The sequence below is a fragment of the Oryx dammah genome, unplaced genomic scaffold (assembly GCF_014754425.2).
Source record: "Oryx dammah isolate SB20612 unplaced genomic scaffold, SCBI_Odam_1.1 HiC_scaffold_13, whole genome shotgun sequence".
NCBI lineage: Eukaryota > Metazoa > Chordata > Mammalia > Artiodactyla > Bovidae > Oryx > Oryx dammah.
This window is the reverse complement of record NW_024070197.1, coordinates 20,512,316-20,538,609: the sequence shown is the minus strand read 5'-3', so window position 1 is coordinate 20,538,609 and position 26,294 is coordinate 20,512,316. Positions and strand designations below refer to the sequence as shown.

The 26,294-nt window shown below is 38.6% G+C and overlaps 1 long non-coding RNA gene across 1 annotated transcript in view; it reads right to left on the bottom strand.

Moving 5' to 3' along the window:
- Window positions 1–26,294, bottom strand: part of LOC120872637 — a 223,297-nt gene that overhangs the window by 51,401 nt on the left and 145,602 nt on the right. The window contains exons 2-3 of the long non-coding RNA XR_005723300.1: window positions 6,934–6,990; window positions 6,285–6,354 (exon numbers count right to left, since the gene is read on the bottom strand). This is a non-coding gene — a long non-coding RNA (uncharacterized LOC120872637). The remainder of the gene's footprint in view (window positions 1–6,284; window positions 6,355–6,933; window positions 6,991–26,294) is intronic.

The following is a 26,294-nucleotide window of genomic DNA, read 5'->3' as shown; positions in this document are numbered from 1 at the left end:
GGCAACCCACTCCAGTGTTCTTGCCTGGAGAGTCCCAGGGACGGGGGAGCCTGGTGGGCTGCTGTCTATGGGGTCACACAGAGTCGGACACGACTGAAGTGACTTAGCATAGCATAGCATAGCATAGCATAAAAGATGGGGTGAGAGAGTGAATACATGGAATGATTCTATTTTAAGGTTATTGAATTTGTGAAGTGTGAAATATAAATTGTGATGTGGAAAGTAGTGTAAGGTGTGAAATGAGAATCAGTAGATGTGAACAATCGTACAATGTAATTCTAAACAGACTTTGATACACCAAGGATACCTACTATTAGCCTTAGAACAGCCACTAATATGTAATAAGTTCAAAGTGAGTGAAGTCGCTCAGTCGTGTCTGACTCTTTGCGACCCCATGGACTGTAGCCTACTAGGCTTCTCTGTCCATAAGATTTTCCAGGCAAGAACACTGGAGTGGGTTGCCAGTTCAGTTCAGTTCAATTCAGTCATTCAGTCGTGTCTGACTCTTTGCAGCCCGGTGAATCGCAGCACACCAGGCCTCCCTGTCCATCATCAACTCCCGGAGTTTACCTAAACTCACGTCCATTGAGTCAGTGATGCCATCCAGCCATCTCATTCTCTGTCGTCCCCTTCTCCTGCTGCCCCCAATCCCTTCCAGCATCAGGGTCTTTTCCAATGAATCAACTCTTCGCATGAGGTGGCCAAAGTATTGGAGTTTCAGCTTCAGCATCAGTCCTTCCAATGAACATCCAGGACTGATCTCCTTTAGGATAGACTGGTTGGATCTCCTTGCACTCTAAAGGACTCTCAAGAGTCTTCTCCAGCACCACAGTTCAAAAGCATCAATTCTTCGGTGCTCAGCTTTCTTCACAGTCCAACTCTCACATCCACACATGACTACTGGAAAATCCATAGCCTTGACTAGACGGATTTTTGTTGGCAAAGTAATGTCTCTGCTTTTGAATATGCTATCTAGGTTGGTCATAACTTTTCTTCCAAGGGGTAAGCATCTTTTAATTTCATGGCTGCAGTCACCAGCTGCAGTGATTTTGGAGCCCAAAAAAATAAAGTCTGACACTGTTTCCACTGATTCCCCATCTATTTGCCTTGAAGTGATGGGACCAGATGCCATGATCTTCGTTTTCTGAATGTTGAGCTTTAAGCCAACTTTTTCACTCTCCTCTTTCACTTTCATCACGAGGCTTTTTAGTTCCTCTTCACTTTCTGCCATAAGGGTGGTGTCATCTGCATATCTGAGGTTATTGATATTTCTCCTGGCAATCTTGATTCCAGCTTGTGTTTCTTCCAGTCCAGCAGTTCTCATGATGTACTCTGCATATAAATTAAATAAGCAGGGTGACAATATACAGCCTTGATGTACTCCTTTTCCTATTTGGAACCAGTCTGTTGTTCCATGTCCAGTTCTAACTGTTGCTTCCTGACCTGCATACAGATTTCTCAAGAGGCAGGTCAGGTGGTCTGGTATTCCCATCTCTCTCAGAATTTTCCACAGTTTGTTGTGATCCACACAGTTAAAGGCTTTGGCATAGTCAATAAAGCAGAAATAGATGTTTTTCTGGAACTCTCTTGCTTTTTCTATGATCCAGCAGATGTTGGCAATTTGATCTCTGGTTCCTCTGCCTTTTCTAAAACCAGCTTGAACATCTGGAAGTTCACGATTCACTTATTGCTGAAGCCTGGCTTGGAGAATTTTGCTAGTGTGTGAGATGAGTGCAATTGTGCAGTAGTTTGAGCATTCTTTGGCATTGCCTTTCTTTGAGATTGGGATGAAAACTGACCTTTTCTAGTCCTGTGGCCACTGCTGAGTTTTCCAAATTTGCAATTCAAAAATTGATAGAAGATACAAAAACAGTAAATTACTCCAAATGAAGGCAAGATATTGTAAAAGGAAGTATGAAGGCCAAAAGAAGAAAATAAAAAACAAATCACGAGGCAGCAGACTTAAAATCAAACCACACCGATAACTGCACTAAATATAAATGAAGTATTTATTGCAACTAAACAGCAAAGAATGTCAGACTACATATAAAAGCCATATTCAACTATATGCTACCAATAAAAGATGCACTTTAAATATAAAATAAAGTCCGGTTGAAAGTAAAAGTGTGGGAACATATATATCATGTAAACAGTAAGCATAAGAATGCTTCAATGGTTATTTTAATGTCAGAAAAGCAGACTTCAAGACAGAGTATTTCCAGAGAAAAAATGGAAAATTTCATAATTATAAAGGAGCAATTCATCAGGAAGATATAATTATCCTAAATGTGTATATACCTAGTAACAGAGCTTCAAGGTTCATAAAGCAAAAATGACAAAAAATAAAGGCAGAAATCAACAATTACACAAAAATTAATTTGAAATGGATCATAGACATAAACTTCTAAGATAGACCACCAAACTTCTCTAGAGAGCGAGGATATCTTGCCCACAGTAGTAGATATAATGGTCACTTGAATTAAATTCACCCATTCCAATCCATTTTAGTTCACCGATTCTTAAAGTGTCAAAGTTCATTCTTGCCATCTGTTTGACCACTTCCAATTTACCTTGATTCATGGACCTAACATTCCCGGTTCCTAAGAAGTATTGTTCTTTACAGCATCAGACTTTACTTCCACCACCAGACACATCTACAACTGGGCGTTGTTTTCACTTTGGCTCAGCCTCTTCATTCCTTCTGGAACTATTTCTCTGCTCTTCTCCAGTAGCATATTGGGTGCCTAGCAACCTGGGGAGTTCATCTTTTCATGTCATATATTTTTGCCCTTTCATACTGTTCATGGGGTTCTCAGGGCAATGATACTGAAGTGGTTTACCAGTACTCTAGAGAATAAATGGGTTTTCTGAGTTCTGTGAGCCACTCTTAAGAGATTAATCAAACCCAAGGATATGGTTGTGGGAACCTTCCATCTGTAGCCGGTTTGGTCAATTAGAAGCACAGATAACAATCTGAACTTACAATTGGCACCTGAAGTGAAGGGCAACCTTGTGGGATTAAGCTGTGTAATCTGACCCTATCTCCGGATAGCGTCAGAATTGAGTTGAGTGTAGGACATTAATTGGTGAAGGCACATTGCTTGTTGTTGTGGGAAAGACTCCCAACCAACCTTGGAATTGGGGTGCAGGACAAATATAGGCAAAGATCTCTAAGACAGAACACAAAAAACACTAACTATAAAATTTAAAAATTGATAACATGTACTTCATAAAAATTAATTATTTTTATTAACCAAAAATCAGAATGCTTTCCTCCTAAAACTGAAAACAAGACAAAATGTGTACTCCTAACATTTTCATTCAACACTATACTGGAGGTTCTGGACAGGGAAATAAGGCAAGAAAATGAAATTAAAGGCATTCAGACTGAAAATATAATCTAAGTATATAGAAAACCTTATGAAATCAAGTTTAAAGAAAAAAGAAGACTACAACTTAATAATGAGTACAGCAGGTTAGCAGGATAGAAGATCAACATAGAAAAAAAAAATCAACAAACAAAAATCAATTGTACTTCTAAGTGCCAGCAATGAACATCTGAAGTGAAATTAAGACAGCAGTTCCATTCATAATAGTATCAAAAAGAATAAAAGACTTAGAAATAAATTTAACAAAAGAAGTGTAAAACATACTCTGAAACTATAAAACATTATTGAAAGAAATTAAAGTAGATCTAAACAAATGGAGAGACAATTACGTCTTCATGGATTGGGAAACAATATTGTTAACATGGCAATTTTCTGCCAACTGATCTGCCTCAATATAATCCCTATCAAAGTCCCAGCTGGGCTTTTTTTTTTTTTTTTGGCAGAAATTGATGAGCTGCTCTAAAATTCACATGGAAATTCAAAATGACACAAAAGTGCTAAAATAATCTGGAAAAAGAAGAACAAAGTTGGAGAACTTATACATCTCAATTTCAAAACTTATTACAAAGCTACCATAAATCAAGACAGTGCGGTACTGGCATAAGGATAGACATTTAGGTCAATGGAAGAGAATCGAGACTCCAGAAATAAGCCCTTACATTCATGGCCAAGTGATTTTCGACAAGGCTACCAAGACAATTCAGTGGGAAAAGAACAGTCTTTTCAACAAATGGTGCTGGGACTACTGGAGAGCCATATGCAAAAGATTGTATTTGGACAATTACTTCACACCATACATAAAATGTAACTCAGAATACATCAAGACCTAAACATAAAAATTAAAACTACAAAACTCTTAGAAGAAAACAGAGCAGTAATTATTAGTGACCATGGTTAGGCAATGATTTCTTAGAAATGATAGGAAAAGCATAAAAGATACAATTTTTTTAAAGACTGCTAAATTGAACTTCATTACTCCCTCTACTGGATTTAAAATATAACCACATTTATAACTATTTCACCTTTTTTGAAACAATAGTAAAAGAAATTTCTATAGCAATCACTCTAATCAGTGGTCATTTTAACAGCCCCTACGGTGAATTAATTTTGGGGCTTCCCTGGTGGTCCAGTGGTTAAAAATATGCCTTCTGATACAAGGACACAAGTTTGATCCTTGGTCCGGGAACTAAGGTCCCACACGCCATGGGGCAACTAAGCCCGTGAGTCGAAACTAGAGAAGCCCATGGATTGTAATGAAGACCCAGCACAGCTAGGAAAAAAAAATAATTTTAAAATATATATATATAAACATACTGGAAAACATTTAACCAAATAAAAATACAATAAAGACAAATAATAATAAAAAGGTTTTTTGACAAGAAGGGGCATGAGGGCATTTTCTGGAATGACAGAAATGACCTGTATCTTGAGTGTGGTGGTAGTTACACAACTGGACCAATTAATCAAAACCAATTTACTTGAAGGCTTTCAAGTGTGAGTTTCAGTGTATGTAAATTTTACCTCAGTAAAATTTTGTTTTATCAAGTGATTGCTCTGAGGAGTGGTATGAAAGGAACGGAAAATGAGCCCAGTGTTGCACTTCCATTGCAAGCCCTTCGGTACTTCTAAACGTTTGTAAAACATTGTGTGTTAATTACTTTAAATTCTGTAAGTTTTGGAAAATAAAACATTACATTTGAAGCTTCATCTTATTATCACTTCATGGAAAAGAGAAGACCAGATGGCATCTTCTATCTGGGAGGGTGTCATTTACCCACCAAGCCAAAGCACTGGTCAGGCAGACCAACAGGAGATGCAGGAAAAGACACATGCTCTTGAAACCCACAGTAGAAATGAAATGGTAATCATTTATTCCCTGTTGTGGGGCTTCCATTCCAAACACACAATCTCTCAAAAAATGAAAGTCAGAATTTCAAAAGCTTCCGGTTTTCTTAATGCTAAAGCTTATTTGCATATCAAAATTGCCTCAGGACAGTAAGCAGAATTAGAAAATTAAGGAATTACATTAGAAGGAAGAGAAAGAAGTAGGACAAACGTGTGAAAGTATAGAGCATTCTCCTCCATCATCGAAAAGCTGGTTTGGGGTTTAAATCAACCAGCTAGCAACATTTGCAAATAAAAAGAGACTTAAAATATCACGGCTGTTAAATTTTGATAATACTATTACCACAAATTTATTTACCAACTCAATGACAAACAGATCTTTTTAAAAGTACCTATCTGTACAACATTACTCCCTCTAGTGGATCTAAAAAATAACCATGGTTGTTAACGATTTCATCTTTTGGGGAACAATAGTAAAAGAAATTTCTGTAACGATGACCCTGATCGGTGGTTATCTTACTGATCACCATGGTGAATTAATTTTGCTTTCCTGTACAGTATGCTTTTTCCCATTCCCTCTCCTCTTAGAGAAAGGTACTTAACATTTACCTGAATAATTAACCACTCAGAAATCAGAATATGATAGACATTTCAAACATTACTTACAAGGATAAAAATCTGAAAGCTATTGAAGGTTGTATGATACTCAGCATAAATCATAAATATTCAAAGAATTTCACAGTCACTTTTGAGTAAAACACAACTTAAAGGGCCATTTCAACAGCCTATTCACCCATGTGTTACTTCAAGGCATTCAAAATGGGGTGAGCAATCATTTTCCAATGAGTAATCATTCAAGTTTCCTATCTACTTATTTTCATGAAATAAAAGTTCAAATGTGATCTAATTATTCATTGGATCCTTGAATCGCAAATACTCTTTCGAAGTTTTCGGTGGACATTTTGTCATGTCATGACTACATTTTGCATCGGGGGACCTGTACATATGTTAAGGAACAAGATGACATGTTTTAGTTGGCGTGACTTAGACATTTCTGGACAACTGGCTTTACTGCAACTCGATTAGTCAGGCACAGCTGCCACTTCTAGGAAGCAGGCACCTTAAAGGGAGCAAAGATAATGACATTCAGTTGAGCTGATCTCTGTAGCCTAACCTAAGTGAAATTTTAACAACCAGACAGCAAGCCCTATGATTAGATGATTTGGGATGAGTTTTACTATTACAAATAACCGAATGGAGTTTCACACATCTTTCCAAAATGAAGAATTTGAAATGGCAACACTTCTTAGAAGTGCGGGACCTTACTGAAGTGAATTTAGGTAAAATATTGATGACAAGGTTTCACATGCTTCGAAAGTCACATTTAATGGCAGGCAAAGAAATACATTTCCCAACCAAAATTGAATGCCACCACCATCAACAACCCCACAGAGGCTCAGCTACCTAAAATGGAAATGAAAACATAATGTATGGAAATATTCTCTTAGAAAAACTCCTTAAGGCTTCACATGTATTAATGTATTAGTTTGCAAACATTAAGATCAAAGCCAAAGCAACAAATACATCCTAAAAAGTTTTTCGTCAGATTTTTATTAACGATATACAAGTAGCAAGGCATAAAAAATTAATAGGCAAAAGCCTTGAAATGTCAAACCCAATGATCTCGAGCCATGCCTACCTCCTTTGCTTTTTGTTTCAGTCTTACTGTCTCTGGGTCTTCTTGCCTTGAGCAACTCTACATTGTTACAAAAAGGAGAAAGAAAGGTTAACAGATGGTTTAAGAGCCCCTCATCTGTTGCGGTAAGTTAAAAATAGCAAAGGAGGGAGAAGAGGATCCAAGGTGTCAAAAACGCAAGGCCTAAATTCATAGACGTGTAATTTCAAGCCTTTAGGCTTACCCAATTAGCTGTTAAATATTCAGTTTTAAATAAAATCTACTGTAGGTTTAAAAAAATCAACCCACTTTACTTATAATATTGCTCACTCTTAAGTTTCAAAATAAGTTTCTTTTTTAGGTATTCAAAATGCTGTACACTAAGTCCTTCCACATTAATTAGACCCTCTATACAATTATGCCCCCAAATCTTTTCTTTCCAGGAAGCCCAACTCATCTGATAGAGAAGTAGCTACGACACAGGAGATAAAGAAGTATGTGAAATGCATATGTCCTACTTCCTGGATCCCGAAATAGCCTGTGATGCCAAGCTTTCAGTCCCCAAATCTCTTGGACAATGAAATCAATCCTTAATTGCTAACAGATCTTTGCACATCTATCACAGAAAAATGCCAGCAACGTAAGGCAAGATTCCCTCCTTCCATGCTGGTTAGCGTGTGCTGACATACTTGGGGCTTAAAGTGAAGAAGCAAATAAAAATTTTAAATATTTGATTTGAAATTCCAAAAGAAAAAAAAATATGCCTGATCCTAATCCAATATTTATTGGCAAAACAGTTGAAAAAGACAGAATGAAGAATGACATACTAAGGTCCTCCCTGGTGGTCCAGTGGGTAAGACTCCACAGTCCCATGCAGGGGGCCTAGGTTTGATCCCTGGTGAGGAAACTAGATCCCACATGCAACAAATAAGACCAGGTACAGCCAAATAAATAGAGATATTTTTTAAAAGGAAAAGAATGACATGCTAAAGCTTAAATACACCCACTTAAACAGAAAACAGTGGCAGAGACCATCAGAGGGACCAGGATTTGGACACTGACACCAATGAGGAGTTGTGATGGCAGGGGAGAGACATCTTTACTGTTTGCAGAAAGAGCCTCTTGATGCTGGGCTAATGGGGAACCCCCTCTATCCCAATCTGAGCTTTCCTTGTAGCTCGGTCAGAAAAAAATCTGCCTGCAATGCAGGAGATCTGGGTTTGATTCCTCTGTCAGGAAGATCCCCTGGAGAAGGAAATGACAACCTGCTCCAATATTCTTGCCTGGAGAATGCCATGGACAGAGGAGCCTGGCAGGCTACAGTCTGAGCAAGAGTCAGACACGACTGAACAACTAAACTACCACCCTCTCTCCCAAGAGAGGAGCCCTAGGGTGCTCCATGACTGCTGCCTGTCTCAGTCCTGGCTGTAGTGGTTGGACCCTCCCCATCAAGCATACGGCTGTTCATGCAGCTTCTGATGTAGAAGTCTGCTTTTCCTCCTTTAGACAAGCTGCACCAGATTCTCCCAGTTACAATGAGGTGTATACGTGCTTAGTCATGTCCAGCTCTTTGCAACCTCACGGACTATAGACCGCCAGGCTCCTCTGTCCATGGAATTTTCCAGGGAAGAATATTGGAGTGGATTGCCATTTCCTCCTCCAGGGTATCTTCATTTCCCAAGGACAGAATCCACGTCTCCTACATTTCAGGCAGATTCTTTACCACTGAGCTACCGTAATTCCAGTAATGACAAGATCTGCCAAAAAAGATCTGGTATGAAGAGAAATAAAAGGAAAAGAGAGGGGTAGTGGGGAGAAACAAATGAAGGCAGAAAACAAAAATCACATATTTCCTAGTTTTTTTGGAGTAAGGAACTAGGTGAATGGTGGTGTTATATCTGGAAATGGGAAAATCAGACGAGTATAAGGAGTAACTCAAGAGTGTGTTTTGGGACACACAAAGTCTGCTGTATCAGAGAGCTAGGAGACAGTATCAAGTAGGAAGCTGTATATAGGTGACAGAAATGCAGGGGAGAGGTAATGGCTAAAGATAAGACAACTGAGGGACTCTCCCTGGTGGTCCAGTGGCTGAGAATCTGCCTTCCAATGCAGGTGACACAGGTTTGAGCCCTGTTCAGGGAACTAAGATCCCACTTCCCTGGGGCAACTGAATCAGACTGCTGCAACTACTGGGCCTGCCTACCATCACAAAACAGAAGCCCACGTGCACAGCAACTAAGACCCCTCATGCCACAACTAAGAGTCAAGGCAGGCAAATAAGTTAATAAATATTTTTAGAAAAGTAAAAAGGAGATGATAAGGATCTATCAAATCTACTAGGAGCTCAAGTAATAGGAGAACCAAGAATTAACCACTGAGTTTGGCAAGAAGCAGGTGTTCTAAGATCTGTTTCAGAGGAATGCTGGGGACAAACATCTGATTACAGTCATTTAAACAGAAAGCCCAGGCAGAAGTGTATTCTAAAGTGTGTACCCAGGATTTGTTTGAATCAGATCTGGTAAGGTACACAAACATGGAAATGACTGTCAGGAATGAAGAAATTTATACCTACAGATCCCCAGAAATGGGCTTCCCTTGTGGCTCAGCTGGTAAAGAATCTGCCTGCAATGCAGGAGACCCTGGTTCGATTCCTGGGTTTGGAAGGTACCCTGGAGAAGAGAAAGGCTACCCACTCCGGTATTCTGGCCTGGAGAATTCCACGGACTGTATAGTCTACCGGGTTGCAAAGAGCCAGACATGACTGAGTGACTTTCACTTTCACTTGCAGTGTTCAGCTCAAGGAATGTCCTTGCTCACACTCAGTGCAACTCTCTTTCTACTTGACAGAGAAAGTGGGGGAAAAAAAATCCAGTAGGATCCCCAGAAATGGAAGACCTGGCATACCCTGCAGGGCCACATGGGGAAGAACCAAGGTCAGCCAGGAGGCAGAAGGGGAGAGGGGAACATGGTCCAGAGCAGAAACTTTACTGGGATTTTCAAAGGAAGGAATGGGTGAGGCACAGTAGGTAGGTTTAAGTTTATGATTATCTTGTCTGGATAATTTCAGCAGGCTGTGGGCTAAAGGAATGGCCCCTAGTTGTTCAGTACCTGGCCATGGGGTGACTTAGGGCAGGGGTTTGGTTTGGTGTGTGAGAGTTTGACACAGGAGATGATTGGGGTGTGAGCTCTGAATTGGTTAGTTTGTATATCAAAGGTGCTTGCAGGGCAGTCCTTTGCTAATTCCAGGAATTAGCTAGCTCTGGGAGGGGCAGTTTCCCAAAGATCAAGACCCCAAACACCAAAGCATCAAGAATACCAAAAATAAGAAAATATAGTCAATATAAAGTGAAAATGGTCTACCAACTCTCGAGAAATTCTACCATAAAGGCAAGCAGAGAAATGTGGTTGTGGGTGATACAGACATTAGGACATGTTTTTAAGATGGTTGAGTGCACAGCACGCTTCTGTGCTACTGGGAATGAAGGAGTTGAGAGGAAACCTGATGAGTGGAAGAACGAAGGAATGGTCAAACCCCGTCAGAAGCAAAACCCGTGACTAGGAAAAGGGATGGGATGCAGAGCTTGTATGGGGGTTGCTCACAGCAAGAGGAGAGTCAGAGTGGGAACAGTGGCCAGAAGGCTGGTGGGTGTGAGCTGGTGGCTGGGCAATGAGACAGCTTTCACTGTATTGCTTCTATTTTTCTCTTTGAAATAAGAAACAAGGTCATCATCTGAATGAGAGGGGAGGAAAGGGTGGTAAAGATTGGGAGAAAGAAAAGGCAGCATAGAACAGTGGTCTTAGAGAGTGGGAGGGTGAATCAACTGGGGAAGTGGACTCACATTGCTGAGCTGTGCTAAGGGTCCCCGTGAGGTTTTTGGTCATGAAATTAAAGTTGGACCAAGTTTGGGTGTTACTGAGCAAACAGGAGGGACAAGGGATTGGAAATGTTCTAAGGAGAGAGGGTAGTTGTGCACCACACATATAAGTGAGTGAAGTTGCTCAGTCATGTCTGACTGTTTGCAACCCCATGGATTGTAGCCTACCAGGTTCCTCTGTCCATGGGATTTTCCAGGTAATAGTACTGGAGTGGATTGCCATTTCCTTCTCCAGAGGATCTTCCCGACCCAGGGATCAAACCCGGGTCTCCCACATTGTAGACAGACGCTTAACCATCTGAGCCACCAGGGAAGTTCTAATTCCCTAAAAAGGACCAGATAATGCTGTGAAAGTGCTGCACTCAATGTGCCAGCAGATTTGGAAAACTCAGCAGTGGCCACAGGACTGGACAAGGTCAGTTTCCATTCCAATCCCAAAGAAAGGCAATGCCAAAGAATGCTCAAACTACCACATAATTGCACTCATCTCACACACTAGTAAAGTAATGCTCAAAATTCTCCAAGCCAGGCTTCAGCAATATGTGAATCGTGAACTTCCAGATGTTCAAGCTGGTTTTAGAAAAGGCAGAGGAACCAGAGATCAAATTGCCAACATCCACTGGATCATGGAAAAAGCAAGAGAGTTCCAGAAAAACATCTATTTCTGCTTTATTGACTATGCCAAAGCCTTTGACTGTGTGGATCATGACAAACTGTGGAAAATTCTGAAAGAGATGGGAATACCAGACCACCTGACCTGCCTCTTGAGAAACCTGTATGCAGGTCAGGAAGCAACAGTTAGAACTAGACATGGAACAACAGACTGGGTCCAAATAGGAAAAGGAGAACATCAAGGCTGTATATTGTCACCCTGCTTATTTAATTTATATGCAGAGTACATCATGAGAACTGCTGGGCTGGAAGAAGCACAAGCTGGAATCAAGATTGCTAGGAGAAATATCAATAACCTCAGACATGCAGATGACACCACCTTTATGGCAGAAAGTGAAGAGGAACTAAAAAGCCTCGTGATGAAAGTGAAAGAGGAGAGTGAAAAAGCTGGCTTAAAGCTCAACATTCAGAAAACTAAGATCATGGCATTCGGTCTCACCACTTCAAGACAAATAGATGGGGAAACAATGGAAATAGTGGCTGACTTTATTTTTCTGGGCTCCAAAATCACTGCAGATGGTGACTGCAGCCATGAAATTAAAAGACACTTACTCCTTGGAAGGAAAGTTATGACCAACCTAGATAGCATATTAAAAGGCTGAGACATTACTTTGTCAACAAAGGTCCATCTAGTCAAGGCTATGGTTTTTCCAGTAGTCATGTGTGGATGTGAGAGTTGGACTGTGAAGAAAGTTGAGTGCTGAAGAACTGATGCTTTTGAACTGTGGCACTGGAGAAGACTCTTGAGAGTCCCTTGGACTGCAAGGAGATCCAACCAGTCCATCCTAAAGGAGATCAGTCCTGGGTGTTCATTGGAAGGACTGATGTTGAAGCTGAAACTCCAATACTTTGGTAACCTGATGTGAAGAGCTGACTCATTTGAAAAGACCCTGATGCTGGGAAAGCTTGAGGGCAGGTGGAGAAGGGGACGACAGAGGATGAGATGGTTGGATGGCATCACTGACTCAATGGACATGGTTTTGGGAGGATTGGCGTGCTGTGGTTCATGGGGTCGCAAAGAGTCAGACATGACTGAGTGACTGAACTGAACTGAAAAAGGACCAGAGGATTTAAATCAAGCAGAAAGAGAGGCCATCTCCAGGAAATGGAATTATAGGTACTCTTTGTATTTATAGGATTTTCTTATGCTTTTGCAGAGAGTATGTACTTCACTTTATAAACAATGAAGACAATAAAGCTATTTCAAGAAAAAATTTAAAAACTAAAAATCTAGCAAAATGAGGTTTTGTTAGGAAAGAAAGTAACTAACCCAATTTCCTATATGTATATAAAAAAATCGCTGCCCTAAATTTGGATACTTCCTTGACTATTAATTTGTATATTAATGATAACCCTCTACAATAGGAAACATACTAATGAATCACTTGGGGAGAATGAAGAAAAGCACAGGACTGGAAAACACGCCACAGACAAATCTGCAAAGCTACTGAAAACACAGCGGGATGTCAACAGGAGCTGCGTGTCCTCTTGGAGATTTCCAGGTGAAATGGTTGGAGATAATTTTACAGCCATCCCGAGAAGGGGCTGTAAAGAGGAAAAATTCCCTCCTGGATCCACCTATGAAATAATAGAACAGAAGCTGAGGGAAGCTTTGGGAAGGCTGGAGATGCTTATGAAGAAACCCATGCAATGGCTGCTGATATGTATGGTCCCCTCTGCCTCATGAAGCTAGGACAGGGGCCCCATGGCCTCTTCCTGGTCACACAGCTGGCTGGGCACAGAGGTCTGATGTGGGAGGGAATGGGGCATCCCCAGCTTTCTGAGGTCTGAAGGCCAGTGGGATGTGGCCGTCCCGCTCACCCTGGACAGCCATTCCAATATGCCTAGTGCTTTCAAGAGGTCCCCCCCATCAGCCACAGTTGCTCATGTAAAAACCGAATCTTCTAAAAGTATCAGCGTTGTTGGGTCTCAATGTCTTCTGGCTTTGTCAAGTATGTGGACTTACAGGGGAAAAAATTCCTTATAAATTTACCCAGATTTACCATCTTTTAGTTCGTTTTCACTAATTCTCAGCTTTCAGTTCTTGTCAGAAGACACAGGGTAGGTACTTGACTGAAAGACCCTTCACCTTCTCCCACTTTAAATTTTAGGGATGATAAATTACCATGAAATTAATTTAGCTTTACTATTACACTTTTACTGTGAGTCCTGAGCCAAGGACATTTTTATGTTAAAGTCTTTGTAGATGTAACATGCTGTATGCCTGAAATACCTCTGTGTATAATACTGATACTGAGGGAAACCCATTAATATTTTGTAAAGTGATGTGTCTGGTATGACATTGGGCTTTTTCTGTGGGTGGGGGGTGGAGAACATAATTCTACAAAATATTAGAAATTCTACTGAGTGAACTGCACAGGCATGACAGATACACTGATCTCAATAGGCTGAGGTCCTCATGAATGGGAAACTATTGTTTGAAAACATACTTTCTGATATAAATGGAAATGAGAGAGGGGGATCTTAAGACTCTCCATAAATAAAAATACTTTTCTGAATACCTTATTTTGTAGTCAAGAAAATTAACTAACTCCTCAAGCCACTCCCACTGGCACAGACTGTAGACCATGATTTTTTTCCACAGGGATTTTGCTATAATCAGGTTCAGCACATTCCAGAATGATTGTTTGTTTCAAACACCTGTCAACTTTATGAGGTTGGTAAAAGGAGGAATTCTGGTTTGCCTGACCTCATTTAGGTACAGGATACACATTCTTTTACAGTTTGAAACCTCGAGTATTCATGCTTTAATCTTTCAAACTCGTACCTTCCCAGGGCAGCCTCGGCTTTCATCAGTGCTTTTCTCATAGTCATGCCTCTTACAGTTTTATAATTTTTTAAAGTTAATACTGAAAGAGTTTAAGGCACTGGTATCCTTTTTTCATTAAATAAAGTGTCAAAACTCCTGACGCTGTACTATAGTCACCACCATGTCAACCATTTCAATTTTAAGCCCATTTTCCCCATTCTGATAACATTAGAACTTCACCCATGGCACTGTCACCTTATAACTTTCATTTTTAATTAAAGAAGTTAAATTGGCAACAGAAAACACTTTGCTTTCAAATTAGCTTCGATAATAAGAAAGTGAAAGTTAAAAGCAGTGTACCTATGGATAAAATCTAGTTTCAAACCCCAGTTTCTCCTTTATCACATAAAGTTAAAGGTCTATGCTTATGACAATCTTAAAATAAAAGGAACAATGAAGGTTGAATATAATAAAAACCCAACTAAACTAGAATAGATATTTCTCTCAGCAAAGATTTCACAATTCTGAGGACACTTTGGTACTTAATTAGTAAAGACAGGCAGCAAAATCCCAAAGAAAGTGAAATAAAAATAATTCTTCTCAAAAAATATGGTAGATGTTGATGCAAACCTGTAATTATCAAATCTAACTAAAGAATTAATGTTAAGATATGAAAGCAATATACAGATGTAAAGGGTTTTTATTGTCATCGTTTGGAAAAGACTCTGATGCTGGGAAAGATTGAGGGCAAGCGGAGAAGGAGGGTGACAGGGAATGAAATGGTTGGATGGCATCACTGACTCAATGGACATGAATTTGAGCAAACTCAGGGAGATAGTGAAGGACAGGGAAGCTAGCGTGCTGTAGTTCATGGGATCACAGAGTCTTACATGACTTAGTGACTAAACAACAACAGTGAACAAATTAAAATATTTTTCTTTGGTTAACATAAAGAAGGGGCAAAATCTAAATGTCTTATTTATCATATATTTCATATATCATATATATATTCATATTCTACAATTAGAGGGAGGCTCTATTCTAACCAGCTGGAAAAAACAAGACAGCAGATTTCCAATTAATTCTTCCAACTTTCTAATAAATGCCTCTGTTACCTGTTATAAAAGAAAACAAAACAACAACAACAGTAAGAGCTTGGAATAGAACTAAAACAGCAACTAATACTAACAGAGAAAAGCAAGAAAAAAATAGTCAAAGTTTGCATAGAACACAATTTTGTTAGAATCCATAAAACAAAGGCAGAAGATTGACTGTCTCCTCTTTTCTTAATTTAAGACTTTACCAGAGCTATAAAGAGCTTCGGTAAAGAACAAAAACACAAGTTCATGAAGACAAAGAGAACTAAAAAGAAACACCTGTAGATGGATGCGTCAAATGTCAACAAATGTTTGAAAGACAAAATGGATGAAGAAGGAAAAACTACACTCCACCCTGTCTCTCCCACTGAATGCAGTTATAAACTGTAGACAGAATGAATGAATCAGGTATTTGAGGACTCAAATGAAAATGATAGACAGGGGGAGAGACATAATTCAAAGTCACCAAATCACATTTTTCCCCAGCCTGGATGCAACACAGCTGAAACCTGGAATGGGCAGAACACACTCCTTGTTCTGGTTTGAAGAACAGGAAAAGGGGTCTGCTAATGCTCAGAGTAAATGGGAGAAACATCACTCCCTTTTTGTTCTCTATTTCCTCACACTCCCAGCCCAGTGCTCAGAAGAGCAGGATAAATAAAGCTTCAGCTTTCTGACCAAGAGGAGTAAAAAGAGGACACCTAGGAAATATGAAAGTATCTGAGAGAGTATGAAGAGGCAGAAGCTGGGAAAAGTGACCCCATAAAGCCATTTATGAACTCATGGACAAATCCCCAGACTGTGCATGCATGGGCCGAGTCCTAAACTGCCTACTATAGACTTTGTGACAGGAACAGGATAAGCCACAGCCCAAATCCCAGACTGACTGCTAGTGGTACCTTCCTGGGATAGATCCAATAGCACTGCCAAGGCTCTGCAAATGAGCCATAACCCATAGACCTGGTTGGAACTTGTAGCCTGAAGCCAACTGGGTACATAAAGGTTTAATACAACTATAATATATCAATAACCTCAGATATGCAGATGACACCACCCTTATGGCAGAAAGTGAAGAAGAACTAAAGAGCCTCTTGATGAAAGTGAAAGAGGAGAGTGAAAAAGTTGGCTCAAAGCTCAACATTCAGAAAACTAAGACCATGGCATCTGGTCCCATCACTTCATGGCAAATAGATGGGGAAACAGTAGAAACAGTGGCTGGCTTTAATTTTGGGGGCTCCAAAATCACTGCAGATGGTGACTGCAGCCATGAAATTAAAAGACACTTACTCTTTGGAAGAAGAGTTATGACCAACCTAGACAGCACATTAAAAAGCAGAGATATTACTTTGCCAACAAAGGTCCATCTAGTCAAGGCTATGGTTTTTCCAGTAGTCATGTATGGATGTGAGAGTTGGACTATAAAGAAAGCTGAGTGCTGAAGAATTGATGCTTCTGAACTGTGGTGTTGGAGAAGACTCTTGAGAGTCCCTTGGACTGCAAGGAGATCCAACCAGTCCATCCTAAAGGAAATCAGCCCTGAGTGTTTATTGGAAGGACTGATGCTGAAGCTGAAACTCTAATACTTTGGCCATCTGATGAGAAGAGCTGACTCATTTGAAATGACCCTGATGTTGGGAAAGATTGAAGGCAGGAGGAGAAAGGGATGACAGAGGATGAGATGGTTGGATGGCATCACTGACTCAATGGATATGAGTTTGGGTAAACTCCGGGAGTTGGTGATGGACAGGGAGGCCTGGTGTGCTGTGGTTCATGGGGTCACAAAGAGTTGGACATGACTGATCGACTGAACTGAGCTGAACTGAACAACTATAATAAGTCATATTAAATAAATTGCACTAAATAATTAATAAACCATAAAATAAAGGGGATAAGGATAATAGGCCCTACATGATGGTAGGTTTCTACATTCTACCTGATTTTGTAATCCTCAGAGCAATGAAATCATTCTAAGAGATATTATACAAAAAAAAAGATGAACTAATACTGAATACTAAAAAATTTAAACATTACATAAGTATCCATAGCAAATTTATTTGTAATAGTAAAAAACTGGGATTGGCTTAGAATGTTCTTCAACAGGTGAATTGTTAAACAACCTGTGGTACCAGTATACCATGAATTATTATCCAGCAATAATAAGGAACAAACTATTAACCATGCAACAATGTAGATGAATCTCCAGAAAATTATGCTGGGTGAAAAAGATCAATCCCAAAGGTTATACGCTATACAATTCCATTTAAATAACATTTTAAGATAGAAAATTTTAGAAAGACAGGAAAGATTGCAGTTGCCAAGGGTTAGGGCATAGGGAGCTGAAGTAAGGTGAATATGGTTATAATGTAAGAGACCAAGGGACCCTTGACTGGGGTGGTGGATACAAAAACATAAAGAAGTGATTAAATTATATAGAACTTAATACACACACAAATGGATACAAGTAAAACTGAGGAAATCTGAATAAGACTGTATTAATGTCAATATACTGATTCAATATTATAGTTTTGCAAAGTTTATAATTAGAGGAAACTAAGCAAACTGAAGAAGGGATTGCCATTATTTCTTACAATTGTCAATGTAAGCTTTTTTTTAATGTTTAAATAACCCAAAAGAGGACTTCCCTGGTGGTCCAGTGGTTAAGAATCCATCTGCCAATGCAGGGGACATGGGTTCGATCCCTGCTCTGGGAAGATTCCACATGCCACTGGGCAACTAAGCCTGTGAACCACAATTATACAGTCCATGCTCCAGAGCCCATGAGTTGCAACTACTGAGCCCATGGGCTACAACTACTAAAGCCCAAGCACCCTAGAGTCAGTGCTCTACAACAAGAGAAACCACTGCAATGAGAAGCCCACACACTGCAACTAGAGAAAGCCCACTCATAGCAACAGAGATCTAGTAATAGAACTAATAATAAAATAAACAAATAAATAAAAATTTAAAAATAACTCAAAAGAAGGCTAGAAAGGGTAAACAGGAAATAAAAATAGAAGTAGAATACAACAAAATGATAGGCCTATTAAAATATATCAATGATTACATTAAATGTAAACATCTAAATAAACCAATTAAAAGATAAATAAATATTTAGAATGAATTAAAATGATGAAACTAAATGTTATTTACAAGCAATTCACTTTAAATATAATAATATTAGTAGATTGTAAGTATAAGGATATACCATATATACCATAATGGCAATAATCAAATAAAGGCTGGAATGACAATAATTATATTAGACAAAGTATATTTTAGACCAAAAAATTACCTTAAGTAAAAAGAGACATTGCATAATGATGAAAGGATCAATTTAAAGCATAATAATCCTAAATATGTATGCAGCTAACCACAGAACCTCTAAATACATGAAGCATAAACAGAAAACTGAAAGGAAAAGTAAACAAATATTCAATTATCATTAGAAATGTCAACATTTCTAGTAACTGATAGAACTTGCAAACAGAAATTGCAAGGTTATACAAGAGCTAATCAATACCATCAACTGATTGACCTAAATATACATTTATAGAATACTTCATTTAAGAGTAGCAGAACACACATTTTTTTCAAGTGTACAGCGAACATTCACCAAGTTAGGCCATATCCTGGGTGACAAAATATATCTTAACATATTTAAAAGAATAAAATGATATGAACCAAATTCTCTGACTATAATTGAATAAATTAGAAATCAGTAATGAAAAAATAACAGGAAAATCTCCTCCTCAAACCTTAGAAATTAAACAATATGATTCTCAAGTAATCCATGCTGCTGCTGCTGCTAAGTCACTTCAGTCATTGCACAGAGTCGGCTCTCAACCCCATAGACGGCAGCCCACCAGGCTCCGCTGTCCCTGGGGTTCTCCAGGCAAGATCACAGGAGTGGGCTGCCATTTCCTTCTCCAATGTATGAAAGTGAAGTCGCTCAGTCATGTCCAATTCTTCACGACCCCATGGACTGCAGCCTACCAGGCTCCTCCATCCCTGGGATTTTCCATGCAAGAGTACTGGAGTGGGTTGCCATTGCCTTCTCCCAGTAATCTATGAATCAAGGGGAAAATCATAAGGGAAGTTAGAAAATATTTTGAACTGGAAGAAAATGAAAGTAAACGTTTCAAAATTTTTGAAGTGCAGATAAAGCAGTGCTTAGAGGAAAACATGGCATTAAATGCTTATATTAGAAAAGAAAGTTCTTAAATCAATAATCTAATCTTATCTTCAAGAAATTAGAAGAAGGACTTCCCTCTTCTAGTGCAGTGGATAATAATCTGCCTGCCAACGCAGTGGGCATGAGTTTAATCCGTCATCCAAGAAGATCTCATGTGCCATGGAGCAACTAAGCCCATGTGCCCCAACTACTGAAGCCCAAGCATCTAGAGCCTGTGCTCTGAAACAAGAGACGGCACTGCAATGGGCAGCCTTCACACTGCAATGAAGTGAAGCCCCTGCTTGCCACAACTAGAGAAAGCCCTCACCAAGCAACAAAGACCCAGTGCAACCAAAAATAAAATAATTAAAAAAAAAAAAGAAATTAGAAGAACAAAGAAAAAAGCAAATCAAACAGCAGAAAGGAAATAATAAAGTTAGGGTGGAAATCAATGAAACTGAAAAGAGAACTGTAGACCAAATCAATGAAATCAAAGCTGGTCTTTGAAACAATCAATAAAACTGATAAATCTCTAGCAAGATATACCAAGAAATAAAAAAGATATAAATTACCAATATTAGGAATGAAACAGGGGATATCACTACAGATCCTACAGCCAATAAAATGATAACATAGCAGTTCTGTGAACAACTCTACATGCAGAAATTCAATAGATAAAATCTGCCAATTTTTGAAAAACACAAATTATCAAAGCTGACTCTAAGTTAGAAATTCTGAATAGTCTTATAAGTATTAAAGAAATTGAATGCCTAATTTAATTTTTTTTCTAGGAAAAGGAAACTCAGATGGTTTCACTAGTAAATTTTACCAAAGATTCAAAGAAGATATTATGCTAATTCTTTATAATCTTTTCCAATACATAGAAGAAGGAACATTTTTCAACTCATGAGAACCAGCATTACCCAGATACCAAAATCTAACAAAGACAATATAAGAAGTGAAAGTTACAAACCAGTACCCTTCATGGATACAGATACAAAAATCTTTAATAAAATATTAGCAATGAATTATTACAATGAAATATATTATAAATAAGATTAAAATATATTAAAAGAATAATAACACCACAATCAAGTGGGTTTATCCTGGTCATGCAAGTCTGGTTCAACATTTGAAAATCAATTAATGTAACCCACCATTTTAACCATCTAAAAAAGAAAAACTACATAATCACCATATAAATAAAATTTTCAATTAAAATTTTTAATTGATATAAAAAAGCATTTGACAAAATCAAACATTTATTGAAAAATCTCTCCACAAATTCGGAACACAAGAGAACCTCCTATGTTTGATAAAAAGGCATCCACCAAGAAAAAAACTTTTTAAGCAACCATCATGCTTAATTGTGAAAGACTTCCCACAACACTGGGAAGGATGTCCACTCTCACCATTTCTAGTCAACATTATACAAGAAGTTCTAGCCAAGGACATTAGAAAAGAAAATGAAATACAAGCCATTCAGATTGGAAAGGAAGAAATAAGTCTTATTTGTAGATGACATGATTTTATATGGAAAATCCCAAGTAATCTACCATAAAACTATTAGAAGTAATAAATGAGTTCAGTAAGGTTATGAATACAAGATCAATATACAAATTCAATTGTACTTTTATACTCTAGCAACAAACAATCAAAAAATGAAATCTTTAAAAAATATTCTATTCACAACACCATCAAAAAAGGAGAAAATACTTAGGAAATTTAACAAAAAAGTACAAAACTATACTCTGAAAACTACAAATCATTGTTGAAAGAAATATAAAAATATCAAAATAAATGGAAAGCTATCCCATGTTTTTGGATTGGAAGACTTAATATTTAGGTTTTATATATAAATGGTAATAAGTTTAATATTTACTATATTAAGATAGCAATACTTCCCAAACTGGTCTACGGATTCAACGCTATCCTCATCAAAATTCTTGCTGGATTCTTTGTAGAAATTTGTAAGCTAATCTTAAAATTCATGCAGAAATGCAAGGGACTCAAAATAGCCAAATATCTTGAAGAGAAAAACAAAGTTGGAGGATTTACATTTTCTGACCTCAAAGATTAATGACAAAGGAATGGTAAACAAAACGGTGGATTATTGATCAAAATCCTCACATTTAAAGTGAACTTATTTTCAAAGGGTGCCAAGACAGTCCAATAGGAATAGACTCAATGAATTGTTCTAGGGACAACTGAACATGCAAAAGAATGAAGTGAAACCCCTACCTCAGGTCAGTTCAGTTCAGTCGCTCAGTCATGTCCGACTCTTTGTGACCCCATGAATAACAGCATGCCAGGCCTCCCTGTCCATCACCAACTCCCGGAGTTCACTCAGATTCCGTCCATAGAGTCAGTGATGCCATCCAGCCATCTCATCCTCTGTCGTCCCCTTCTCCTCCTGCTCCCAATCCCTCCCAGCATCAGAGTCTTCCAATGAGTCAACTCTTTGCATGAGGTGGCCAAAGTATTGGAGTTTCAGCTTTAGCATCATTCCTTCCAAAGAAATCCCAGGGCTGATCTCCTTCAGAATGGACTGGTTGGATCTCCTTGCAGTCCAAGGGACTCCCAAGAGTCTTCTCCAACACCACAGTTCAAAAGCATCAATTCTTCGGTGCTCAGCTTTTTTCACAGTCCAACTCTCACATCCATACATGACCACAGGAAAAACCATAGCCTTGACTAGACAGACCTTAGTTGGCAAAGTAATGTCTCTGCTTTTGAATATGCTATCTAGGTTGGTCATAACTTTTCTTCCAAGGAGTAAGCATCTTTTAATTTCATGGCTGCAGTCACCAGCTGCAGTGATTTTGGAGCCCAAAAAAATAAAGTCTGACACTGTTTCCACTGATTCCCCATCTATTTGCCTTGAAGTGATGGGACCAGATGCCATGATCTTCGTTTTCTGAATGTTGAGCTTTAAGCCAACTTTTTCACTCTCCTCTTTCACTTTCATCAAGAGGCTTTTTAGTTCCTCTTCACTTTCTGCCATAAGGGTGGTGTCATCTGCATATCTGAGGTTATTGATATTTCTCCCGGCAATCTTGATTCCAGCTTGTGTTTCTTCCAGTCCAGCATTTCTCATGATGTACTCTGCATATAAGTTAAATAAGCAGGGTGACAATATACAGCCTTGACATACTCCTTTTCCTATTTGGAACCAGTCTGTTGTTCCATGTCCAGTTCTGTTTCTTCCTGACCTGCATACAGATTTCTCAAGAGGCAGATCAGGTGATCTGGTATTCCCATCTCTCTCAGAATTTTCCACAGTTTATTGTGATCCACACAGTCAAAGGCTTGGGCATAATCAAGCAGAAATAGATGTTCTTCTGGAACTCTCTTGCTTTTTCCATGATCCAGCGGATGTTGGCAATTTGATCTCTGGTTCCTCTGCCTTTTCTAAAACCAGTTTGAACAACTGGAAATTCATGGTTCACATATTGCTGAAGCCTGACTTGGAGAATTTTGAGCATTACTTTACTAGAATGTGAGATGAGTGCAATTGTGTGGTAGTTTGAGCATTCTTTTGCATTGCCTTTCTTTGGGATTGGAATGAAAACTGACCTTTTCCAGTCTCGTGGCCACTGCTGAGTTTTCCAAATTTGCTGGCATCTTGAGTGCAGCAGTTTCACAGCATCACCTCTCAGGATTTGAAACAGCTCAACTGGAATTCCATCACCTCCACTAGCTTTGTTCGTAGTGATGCTTTCTAAGGCCCACTTGACTGCACATCCCAGGATGTCTGGCTCTAGATGAGTGATCACACCATCGTGATTATCTGGGTCATGAAGATCTTTTTTGTACAGTTCTTCCGTGTATTCTTGCCACCTCTTCTTAATATCTTCTGCTTCTATTAGATCCATACCATTTCTGTCCTTTATTGAGCCCATCTTTGCATGAAATGTTCCCTTGGTATCTCTAATTTTCTTGAAGAGATCTCTAGTCTTTCCCATTCTTTTGTTTTCCTCTATTTCTTTGCATTGATCACTGAAGAAGGCTTTCTTATCTCTTCTTGCTATTCTTTGGAACTCTGCATTCAGATGCTTATATCTTTCCTTTTCTCCTTTGCTTTTGGCTTCTCTTCTTTTTACAGCTATTTGTAAGGCCTGCCCAGACAGCCATTTTGCTTTTTTGCATTTATTTTCCATGGGGATGGTCTTGATCCCTGTCTCCTGTACAATGTCACGAACCTCATTCCATAGTTCATCAGGCATTCTATCTATCAGATCTAGTCCCTTAAATCTATTTTTCACTTCCACTGTATAATCATAAGGGATTTGATTTAGGTCATATCTGAATGGTCTAGCGGTTTTCCCTACTTTCTTCAATTTGAGTCTGAATCTGGCAATAAGGAGTTCATGATCTGAACCACAGTCAGCTCCTGGTCTTGTTTTTGTTGACTGTATAGAGCTTCTCCATCTTTGGCTGCAAAGAATATAATCAATCTGATTTTGGTGTTGACCATCTGGTGATGTCCATGTGTAGAGTCTTCTTTGTGTTGTTGGAAGAGGGTGTTTGCTATGACCAGTGCATTTTCTTGGCAAAACTCTATTAGCCTTTGCCCTGCTTCATTCTGTACTCCTAGGCCAAATTTGCCTGTTACTCCAGGTATTTCTTGACTTCCTACTTTTGCATTCCAGTCCCCTATAATGAAAAGGACATCTTTTGGGGGTGTTAGTTCTAGAAGGTCTTGTAGGTCTTCATAGAACTGTTCAACTTCAGCTTCTTCAGCGTTACTGGTTGGGGCATAGGCTTGGATTACTGTGATATTGAATGGTTTGCCTTGGAGACGAACAGAGATCATTCTGTTGTTTTTGAGATTGCACCCAAGTACTGCATTTTGGACTCTTTTGTTGACCATGATGGCTACTCCATTTCTTCTGAGAGATTCCTGCCCGCAGTAGTAGATATAATGGTCATCTGAGTTAAATTCACCCATTCCAGTACATTTTAGTTCGCTGAATCCTAGAATGTCGACGTTCACTCTTGCCATCTCTTGTTTGACCACTTCCAATTTGCCTTGATTCATGGACCTGACATTCCAGGTTCCTATGCAATATTGCTCTCTACAGCATTGGACATTGCTTCTATCACCAGTCACATCCACAGCTGGGTATTGTTTTTGCTTTGGCTCCCTCCCTTCATTCTTTCTGGAGTTATTTCTCCACTGATCTCCATCATAGCAAAAAAGTTGACTCAAAATGGGTCAAAGACCTATATTTAAGAGCTAAAACAATGAAACTCTTAGAAGAAAATACAGGTGTAAATTTTCATGATCCTAAGCAATGGTTTCTTGGACATGCATCAAAAACACAAACAACAAAAGGAAAAAATAAACTGGGCTTTATCAAAATTAATAACATATCTGCAAAGTACACCCCTAGAAAAGTAAAAAGATAAACCAAGAATGGGAAAAATATCTGTAAATTATATATATGATAAGGGATTCATATCTAGAATATATAAAGAACTTTTATAACTCAACCACAACAACAACAAACAAATGACCCTTCTACTCTTGTGTTTGTGTATATATGCATATATTGTGAAATGGAATGAACTTTAATAAAATTGTTAAAATAAATTCTGCATGGTAGAATATTCATTGACTTTTACTTGTTTCTTTGTACTTTTCTGTATTGCTTGATTTGTTAAAATAATGAGTATGTATCTTTGTTAAAAATAAAGTTATTTCTCTTCAAGAGTCTGTTAAAATGATAATTTGAACATATGCATCCTTTACTCTGAAAACCTCTGTAAAATTATAATAAAGTTATTTTCTCAAAAAAAGGAGACATAATCCCCAAGAAAATAAATCATAATAGAACAAACAATAAACTTTTGGGAGGTGGAAAGCAGGTGAAAGAGTGACTTAACAGACAAAAGAATGTCAGATCCTAAACTGAGAACTGATTTAATTTACATTATGCTACTCAAATGTCTTCTATGTATACAAATCTCATCCATTCTCCAAAGGCCTCCTATTCATATTGGAGCCTGTCCTCCACTCACTCTAAAATCCTACCTCTATGCTCCTAACAACAACAATTATAGTAATAATAATTAAGCTATGGAGCATTTACCAAGGGCCCTAGTATGGAGCCAAGTATTTAAAGAATTAATAGGCTTTGACATTTGCTTCTTATTGTTCAGTATTATTTCCAAAATTTGGATATAAACTCCTTAAAAGGAGAAATTCTGTTTTATCTATCTCTAAAATCTTCACAGCACCAGATTCCAAATCGATAATCATTAAGTATCTGAGTTGGGTTAGTTCATAGAATACACACCTACTGATCTCTTTTAGTGCCAGTTAGCCAATGTCCAATTGGCAATCAAAAATCAAGGGAGCATGACTCTGTTGCCATTTTAGGTCTTGCCACCAAAAAAATGTGCCTGTTGTCCCAAAGGACAGCAGGTGGCATATCTGAGACTCATCTATCCATTTACTGCAGGGTGACCTGCCTAGTTTAGCATTTAGCAGTCAGACTTCTAAATAGCAATAAACCCCATGCTGAGTAGGCAACAGATGAAAAAAAAAAAAAAAAAAACGCCTTTTATGGCACTTCATGATAATGGCTTTATTGCCAAAAGCCATATTAGCAGAAGACGGAAGATTCAATTTATAGAATCTCCTGAATGTCTGTCTGTTCAACAACAGCCTGTTTATACCCAAGAAGAGATTGGTGCCTGTGGAAAATGTATTGGAAGGACAACCCACAATGCTACTTTCTCTGCCAAGTCAAAGAATTCACAGCCTTTTCTTTTTCAAGCCAAAAGGGGGCAAA